Genomic DNA, 10,268 nt, shown 5'->3' with positions numbered 1-10,268 from the left:
ACTGCAATGATATGATGTGTTTTAGACTACAGTGATATGCTATGTATTTGACTTCAGTGACATGATATGTATTGGACAACACTAAATTGACATGATATGTATTTGTGGATACTACAGTGACCTGGTATGTATTGGACGACACAACAGTGACATGATATGTACTGGACGACACTTCAGCGACATGATATGTATTGGACGACACATCAGTGACATGATATTATTGGACGACACTACAGTTACCTGATATGTATCAGGACGACACAACAGTGACCTGATATGTACTGGACGACACTTCAGTAATCTGATATGTATTGGACGACACTACATTGACCCGATATGTAATGGACGACATTTAAGTGACATGATCTGTAATGAACAACACTACAGTGCCATGATATGTATTGAACAACACTACAGTGCCATGATATGTATTGAACAACACTTCAGTGACATGACATTTTTTTGACGACACTATAATGACATGATATGTATATGACAACAATGACGTGATACGGATATGACAACAGGGACGTGCAACGTATTTTTGAAGTTGGCCTTGTTCAGTTACAGGATTTGTGATTCTGATACATGCCTTTTTTTGTACATTTCAATCCTTTTTTTAATTTGTATTGTTTATGTTACCTCATAAATTGAAATATTTTAATGCTATTAATATTTTTGCATTTTGTGATTATTCTGCAATGATGATATTTTGTGTGCATATGTTATTGAAACAATTATGTTCGTACTGTACATATTGATTTATACAATCATTGAAGGCAAATATATGACCTTCACCGAGTAGATAGTGATTGACTATGTTTCAATTCAAAAGATCAATGATGATACCAACGAATTGATAGATATTTGGTTATATCTTTTAAACTATATATCACAGAAAAAGATTTTATTACATTTTTACCAGTGAAATATTGAAAATTATTCATTCGATAAAAGTGATATTTTCGCAAGTGTATAACTTACATAGATGGTGTAGATATTTTATCATCAGATTTTTTCACACTCGCCACCATTGTAGATTCGATGCTTTATCGACAACACGCAGTGATCTGAGTTGATATGACTGGATTTTTTCTAAAAATGAAATTATGATAATAATTTGGCATACTTATTAAACATATGAACATAAGTGCCTACGTAATCAAATTAAGTAACTAAAGGAATTTAATAATTTGTTTTTACATTTTGTTAAAAATGTTTGAAGAGAGGTCAATCTTTTTTGCCTAGGGTTGTCTAGACATGCTAGTGGTAAAAGTATCCAGATCAAGTATTGTCAGCTTGATGTGTCGATTAGCATTCCGGGGTAGGTTTTCGTAAAAAAAAGTAATAAACAGAATATCTAACAGTGTCTTCAGTATTACAAAATATATTTCACTCGTGTGGCTGATATTTTGATACTGCGCACTCGTGAAAGATATCAAAATATTAGCCAAACGAGTGTCAAACTGGTTTTTTTAACTATTTTTAAATATCATATATTTCTTGGTTAAGGTCATAGGAGTGTATTGATAAACGGAAATAGGAAGTACGTCCCTAGTTGAAAATCCAATGTAGGGAGACAGTATCACAATTTCCGCATATTCTAATGTTTAATATTAAACTGATGAATATCGTGTGTTTATTATTGACAGAACAGTGTGTTCTCTTAGTTTTAAAGTATTTCAAACCAATCCAGGCATTAGTTCAGTTGTTTTTTATCAATGAGTCACATGTGTCCATTTTTCTGTACTTTAGGACACCGGCTACCTAATTCACTACTGTGAAGTTTTTCAGGACAGATAACTCTTACATGCAAATACTTTGTGTATATGGTTTTATTATAAAATGTCAATTTTTAATCGTTTATAGATAATTGATTCTACACAATTTCAGCATTTATTAAATTGATATACATTAATGCAATACTAATCTATGGCACTATCATTTTTATTGACATTATTTTGCAAAAAACTTGTGTCTTTCATAATTTCAAAATTCACTCCTTTTTACATAAATTTCCATTTAAAATCCTTAAAATTCTGACAACCTATATTTATTTGTGGCAGAAAATTTTCTTTACTCCAAAGCAATATAACTGCAAAATTAGCCACACTCGTGAAATATATTTGTTATTACTGAAGACACTGTTAGATAACCTCTATATATCTGGACCAAACGTATGGTTCGACGCCTCCTATCGCGAGGGATTTATGTAAGACATGATGTCATAATGACAGTGTAACGTCACAAAATATTATGAGATCAATATTTGTGATGATTTTTCAAATGTATTTGATGACAAAACAAAATTACCAGTGAACTAAAGTGATGGTAATAAGGAAATACTTCACGATTCTCGGCGTTGCAAATATCAGTATTTTTTTTATTTATTTTTTTGAATGCACAGAACCAAGAAGTATATAACATTTAACAATGATATATAACAGCTGGACAATAGTGTTGACTAGATCATGTTCAAGACATGATTGTTCGATTTATATGAAATTTGTTTTCCTTTATTCTATAAAAAGTAAGATTATGATTATTACGTATTTGTAAAAAATAAACAGTATGTGAACCGTGAACCAGTTTTTATTTTTTTTTCCACAATACGTTTTAAGGCCGAACGTCTTTCGATATTAACTGCTGTGAATTAAGGTAATAATGTATGTGTGTCGCCGAGATAAAATACTAGCAGTTTCCTAATGATTCGTCTAGAAAAAGTTCTCTTAAGCTGAACCGGTCGAAGGTCAAACTAGTAAACCAGAGGTATCAGGTTCGATTCCTACATGTACCTGAGTGCGAACACGTAAACGACAACATTATTTAAATCATCCAATACGAGAGCGCGAACAGTTGTCACGTGATGCTTCGTTTTCATTTCACCAGCAATTCCAGCACAGCTGTAGTCTGCATGCAGTCAATGCTCCGGTCTTGTCAGTTACATTAACGGGGAGGCTTTTGGAAGAGCGTCACACGTGAATGATTGGTTATACAATAAAACATCGAGATGTATCGTACAATAAATACTACACGAAGGAGTCGGCACTTCGTTGGCATGTAAAATTATGAACTTAGCTGAACTTCATAGTTTTATAAACTGCATACCTATACACGTCCTGGTAGTTTCCATTGAAAGGTGATCAATTAAATGTCTAAAAACGACAGCCTTAAAATATGTATATTTGACATATAAACCTGTCCGTCTCTGAACCGCGGTTCAGTAGCACACTTGACATACACAATAATAAATGGTTAAGTAAATATAATAAGTTTGCAAATGACAACTCGATAATCGAGTCGATACTGAGAATATATATCTCCTAACGAATGTTTACGTAGTTGATAATGATATGACCTTATCATCTTTTGGGAAAGCCGGTGATAAAATTAGCTACGACCGTAATAGCGCAATATCCGGGCCTTTCAGTGAGAAGTAAACATGTACAGCACTAAGTCTCGTTCAACTAGACACTTGATCACTTGTAAAATAGCGTGCACAGACAAAAAGAGCCTGGTTGAACGAGACAAGTACAGCACTACATTATGTACGCGGTCGACCGACAATTTGTTTGTTTGTTTGATTTTGTTTAACGTCCTATTAACAGCTAAGGTCATTTAAGGACGGCCTCACCTGTGTGCAAGATGCATGCGTGTAGTGTATGCGTGTGTATTTTGGGAGGCTGCGATATGTTCGTGTTTGTCTCCTTGTGATAGCGCGGAACTGATGCCGACTTTATAGTGCTACCTCACTGAAACATACTGCCGAAGACACCCAGCAGGACGCCCCACCCGGTCACATTATACTGACAACGGGCGAACCAGTCGTCCCACTCCTAATTTGCTGAGCGTTAAGCAGGAGTAGAAACTACCATTTTTAAAGACTTTGGTATGTCTCGGCCAGGGGACAGAACCCAAAGCCTTCCTCACAGGGGCGAACGCTCAACAAATGGCCAAAAGTGAGGCATTGTCAAGGGAGACATCAGGAAGAAGAAAGTTATTTAGAAAGGAGAGAAGAGATAAGGTCCCAAATTTAGTCGCCTCTTACGATCATGCAATTGGGGGCAGCAGGTACAATTCTTACGCCCTACCTGCATGGGGTTCGACCGACAACACCGTGTCAGTTATGAGTCTGATTTAACACATAGCACATTCGAATTCTTGAATGTACACAATACATCGCAAGTAAGAACTATAAGTATCATAACATATACCTCTAATCAGATAGTTCTGTTCACATTTGGACTTTAATAAAAACGAACAGATTCCATTAGAGCATGCACGCACCGAGAGGGTGCCGCAGGGAGGATTTCAAACCACAGAAATTGCGATAACGTAAAATAGATCATTCATTCAGATACTGTTGGAAAATGATTTTGATTCAGAATAAATGCGTGTACTTTTATTCCAGTGAGGCTAGGTGGATGAAGTGAGAAGTTACCTTTTTTCCGCGGCTGGAAAGACAGTTTTGTTAGTTAGAATGTCACCGACAGCTGCCGTTTATACATACAGCTGTACGTACATGTACAGTTAAGGATTTCTCCATTACTGATTAAAAACGCCAAGAAAATCTTGTCTATTGTCAATTTCTCGACATGAATTGTTCATAAGGAGTATCAAACTATAATATCTTAAAGAATTTTGTGACAAGGATATCAAAAAAAACGTACTTCACTAAATTGTCCTTTTAAGTTGATTCTGAGATACTACGGTAAACAGACTGGCTGAATTACTGAGGACTGACTGAGGGAAGCTGAGCCACGGACGAAAAGCGACATGAACAAAAAATATCATGACAAGTCTCATGCTCAAAAGTATGAATGCATAAATCACCAAAAATGAAAGGCAATTGGCATTTGCGTCAGTTGGGTGGCAAGCAAGGGGATAAAATGGTAAAGTTATTACATTGTAACGTTAGAAAGGCAAAGAAACATTGATAAGAACATATCATTCAATACATTCGTAATAGGTCGAACACGGCACCCGAACATGGTACTTAAAGCACTTTTTATCACTTTACAAAGTACCCCACATTTTGTTTTACCTTTTTGCCTTTAATCATTTTCACTTTGACAAGGTTATGGTTATCATATCTTTATAAAATTAGAAAACTAAGCTTAAAACATCCTCGATACTCCAGGGGTTACGCGCACTTTCGAGCGTTGCCCCTTGGGTATCGAGGAAAGGCTTAAAAGCTACTAATCTTGTTTCCTTTTATAAATTAACACTGGGGCATGGTCCGATATCGTGCACCAAGTGACGTTAATCATATCATTAGATCGCTGCACGGTTTTTATCTATAAATATTCATGACATCATATCCAAATCGAACACCATTGTCCTGAGTTCTGAGCGCGTTTCATAGTAATGTGACTCAACATGTAACAGTATTCTTTACCACACCTTCTCATTGCGTTACGGTGTGTACAATATTTCATTTCTATAAAAGCAGTAATTTACATCAATACTGAGAATCCTTGAGTTACCAAGTAAACCACCGTTTCTCACTAGTAACACCTATACTGAGAAACCGTGTGTTTAAATTCTAAAAATAGATACATTTGTATGCTAGCTCGGTAAATCGCCAAATATGGCGAAGATTATAAAAAGATTATATTTTATAAGATGTATGTGTTAAGTTGGTCAACTTAACACATATATCTTATAAATTATAATCTTATGAAATGTACAAGGTTTATGATAAAGAAAATCAGATATTTATGTAGGAAATCTAATCAATTAATTGTGGGTTTTTTTCAGATATAATATATAAAAGCGTTTATAAGCTACATTGTGAAGAAAGAAATTTGACTTGAAATCTCGGATTTATTGACGAAAACTGTTAGAAAATACAGAACTAAGCAATGTCGTACGTGTTACACTAGTTTCTTACAGACATTTCAATTAAATGTTTGCCAGCTAAGCAATATAGATTGGTAGACATACCTGTACAGTATATATATACACAGTTTTGTTATTGCCATCAATTAATTATTCGCGATTACGTGGCGTCGGAAGCAATCATTAACTTTAATTTCTTATTCATGTATACGTATTAATCGGTATTGCAAGAATCTCAATCTTTATAGAAAATTCTATTTACTATTCCTATAATAAACCCATATCTTATAATACTAATGAAAATTATATCTTTTGAATAACTTAAATAAGATATCTGATATCAAATAAAATAATTGTTACAAATATACATTTGTATATCTTATATTTTATAGAAGATATCTTCTATCTTTTAGGTACTATCTTGTATATAATAAAAGAGATCTATTATATATAATCCCTCATGAAAATATGTAAACAAAGAAGATACATGTATCTCGTAAACACATATGATAGCTTATATACGTATGACATATCTTACAAAGTACATATGCTACATAAAATATTTCATAATAATTAGGATAAAGTATGCCGTAAATAATTTTCTATTATATAAGATAATTAATATCGTTTCAAATAAAATTGACATTGATAAATCTTAAGTTGTTGAGCTGAACTTCCATGTGTACACCGATCTACAGAACCCACGTCGGGGTTAAATTCAAACGTCAAGGTTCTTGTGACCCGTTAATATGTTGCTGGACTGTACGTAGGAATCGTTAAGGTCAATGTTATGTTTCTGGGCTGAAAGTAGGAATTGTAAGGGTCACAATGACCAATTAATATGTTTCTGGGCTGTAAGTAGGAAACGCTAAGTTCCTTATGACCCGTTAGTATGTTTCTTGGCTGTAAATAGGAATCGTCAAGGTCATAATGGCCCATTAATACATTTTTGGGCTGTACATTTGTAAGTAGGAATAGTGTGTTTGGGCTTGAAGTAGGAATCATCTAGGTCATAAAAACCCATTAATATGTTTCTGGGCTGTAAGTAGGAATCGTTAAGGGTCACAATGACCCATTAATATGTTTCTTGGCTGTAAGTAGGAATCGTCAAGGTCATAATGAACCATTACTAAGTTCCTTGGCTGTAAGTAGGAATCGTTAAGGGTCATAATGACCCATTAATATGTTTCTTGCCTGTAAGTAGGAATCGTCAAGGTCCTAATGACTCATTAATAAGTCCCTTGGCTGTAAGTAGGAATCGACAAGATCATACTGACCCATTAATAAGATCATTGGCTGTAAGTAGGAATCTTTAAGGGTCATAATGACCCATTAATATGTTACTTGCCTGTAAGTAGGAATCGTCAAGGGCATAATGAACCATTACTAAGTTCTTTGGCTGTAAGTAGGAATCGTTAAGGATCATAATGACCCATCAATATGTTTCTTGGCTGTAAGTAGGAATCGTCAAGATCATACTGACCCATTAATAAGTTCATTGGCTGTAAGTAGGAATCTTTAAGGGTCATAATGACCCATTTATATGTTTCTTGGCTGTAAGTAGGAATCGACAAGATCATACTGACCCATTAATAAGTTCATTGGCTGTCAGTAGGAATCTTTAAGGGTCATAATGACCCATTTATATGTTTCTTGGCTGTAAGTAGGAATCGACAAGATCATACTGACCCATTAATAAGTTCATTGGCTGTCAGTAGGAATCTTTAAGGGTCATAATGACGCATTTATATGTTTCTTGGCTGTAAGTAGGAATCGTCAAGGTCATAATGACCCATTAATATGTTTATGGGCTGTAAGTAGGAAACGTCAAGGTCATAATGACCCATTAATATGTTTCTGGGCTGTAAGTAGGAAACGTCAAGGTCATACTAACGCATTAATATGTTTTTTGACTGTAAGTAGGAATCGTCAAGGTCATAATGACCCATTAATAAGTACCTTGGCTGTACAATGTAAGTAGGAAACGTAAGGGTCCTAATGGCCCATTAATATGTTTCTTGCCTGTAAGTAGGAATCGTTAAGAGTCATAATGACCCATGAATATGTTTCTTGGCTGTAAGTAGGAAACGTAAGGGTCCTAATGGCCCATTAATATATTTCTTGGCTGTAAGTAGGAATCGTTAAGGTCATAATGACCCATTAATATGTTTCTGGGCTGTAAGTAGGAAACGTCAAGGTCCTAATGACCCATTAATATGTTTCTTGCCTGTAAGTAGGAATCGTTAAGAGTCATAATGAACCATGAATATGTTTCTTGGCTGTAAGTAGGAAACGTAGGGGTCCTAATGGCCCATTAATATGTTTCTTGCCTGTAAGTAGGAATCGTCAAGGTCATAATGACCCATTAATATGTTTCTGGGCTGTAAGTAGGAAACGTCAAGGTCCTAATGACCCATTAATATGTTTCTTGGCTGTAAGTAGGAATCGTCAAGGTCATAATGACCCATTAATATGTTTCTTGCCTGTAAGTAGGAATCGTCAAGGTCATAATGACTCATTAATAAGTACCTTGGCTGTAAGTAGGAAACGTAACGGTCCTAATGGCCCATTAATATGTTTCTTGGCTGTAAGTAGGAAGCGTCAAGGTCATAATGACCCATTAATATGTTTCTTGGCTGTAAGTAGGAATCGTTAAGGGTCATAATGACCCATCAATATGTTTTTTGGCTGTAAGTAGGAATCGTCAAGGTCATGCTGACCCATTAATAAGTTCCTTGGCTGTAAGTAGGAAACGTAAGGGTCCTAACGGCCCATTAATATATTTCTTGGCTGTAAGTAGGAAACGTAAAGTTCCTTAAGACCCGTTGGTATGTTTCTTGGTTGTAAGTAGGAACCGTAAGGGTCCTAATGGCCCATTAATATATTTCTTGGCTGTAAGTAGGAATCATTAAGGGTCATAATGACCCATTTATATGTTTCTTGGCTGTAAGCAGGAATCGTTAAGGGTCATAATGACCCATCAATATGTTTCTTGGCTGTAAGTAGAAATCGTCAAGGTCATAATGACCCATTAATTTGTTTCTGGGCTGTAAGTAGGAATCGTCAAGGCCATAATGACCCATTAATATGTTTCTGGGCTGTAAGTAGGAAACGTAAAGTTCCTTATGACCCGTTGGTATGTTTCTTGGTTGTAAGTAGGAAACGTATACGTCCTAATGACCCATTAATATGTTTCTGGGCTGTAAGTAGGAATCGTCAAGGTCATACTAACGCATTAATATGTTTTTTGCCTGTAAGTAGGAATCGTCAAAATACAGTTTTGAGGACATTATGTAGAAAGAGATCTAATACATACAGATAAATATTCATATATCACTGACAATACAATTTTTTATTACCACGCTTGTCAAATACAATCTCAAAATCGTCTTACTGTCTACATCTGACAGGCTTCTATAGTATTCTGATAGCTTTATATAGTTCTAAGGTAATGTACCTGCTAACTGTCCACCTAAAGAACAAACGATTCCGTTGCACAATAGACCAGGGCCCGGAGCAATGAGTCTGTGCTCAAGGCGACTTTTGTTAACGCATTTAAATCATGTGCAACGGTCAATCAGTCCTGTGTAACCATTCAAAACAGACCTTGGTTTGAAATCTCTTCAGTTTTTGTTTGTTTTCAAATTCTTAACAAAATTCGTTATTCTTAACTTATCACCGAAACAAGAAAATTGGCTTGAGCACAGAATTCTAATTTGAGCATGAAAACACATGAGAATGGTTTCATGAATTCGGGTCAAAATCTCGGGTATCTGAAGAAACCTCCGAACCTTATTTAATTATTATTTATCAAAGACCAAGAAAGTTTACGAATATGAGCAAAATAAAAATGGAGATTGCTTACTACCTCATTTTAAACTTGAATCCATATCATAAGTCATAATAAACGGCACACAATTATTTAAATCATGACGTCACAGTCAATTTACGTTTTTACATGTACCAGTATTCGTTCTTTACACAAACTAAACCATTGATTACAAAAAGACTTTTCAAATACGGATCGGTTTTGGATTTGCCTTACAAATGCATTTCAATACTTTATTCATTCCCTTCAGAACGAATTTATACACAACAAGCAATATACTAAGACGAAATAAACGACTCACCTATTATAGACGACGGATAATTTAGAATATAGTAAAGCCGGTATCTGTTGACTCTCGGTCAGTTCCCAGGCTAAACTTGACCCCGGGAGTCAACAGAGGCCTCTGAAAGAAACCGAAACATGAATTTAGTGACCCAGGCCGAATGTTAATTTCATTTACCGGGATAATAAAATGTATTACCTGTAACTGAGCGAGATTGGCTTATCTCAGTAGAGGGTTAAGATTCAGTAACAAAATTCCAACCGAGGCGTAAGCCTAGGTTGGGATGTTACAGAATCTTAGCCCGAGACTGAAATA

This window comes from Mizuhopecten yessoensis, unplaced genomic scaffold (genome assembly GCF_002113885.1).
Source record: "Mizuhopecten yessoensis strain PY_sf001 unplaced genomic scaffold, ASM211388v2 scaffold1779, whole genome shotgun sequence".
In the NCBI taxonomy this organism is placed as follows: Eukaryota; Metazoa; Mollusca; class Bivalvia; order Pectinida; family Pectinidae; genus Mizuhopecten; species Mizuhopecten yessoensis.
Note: the sequence above shows the minus strand (reverse complement) of the source record.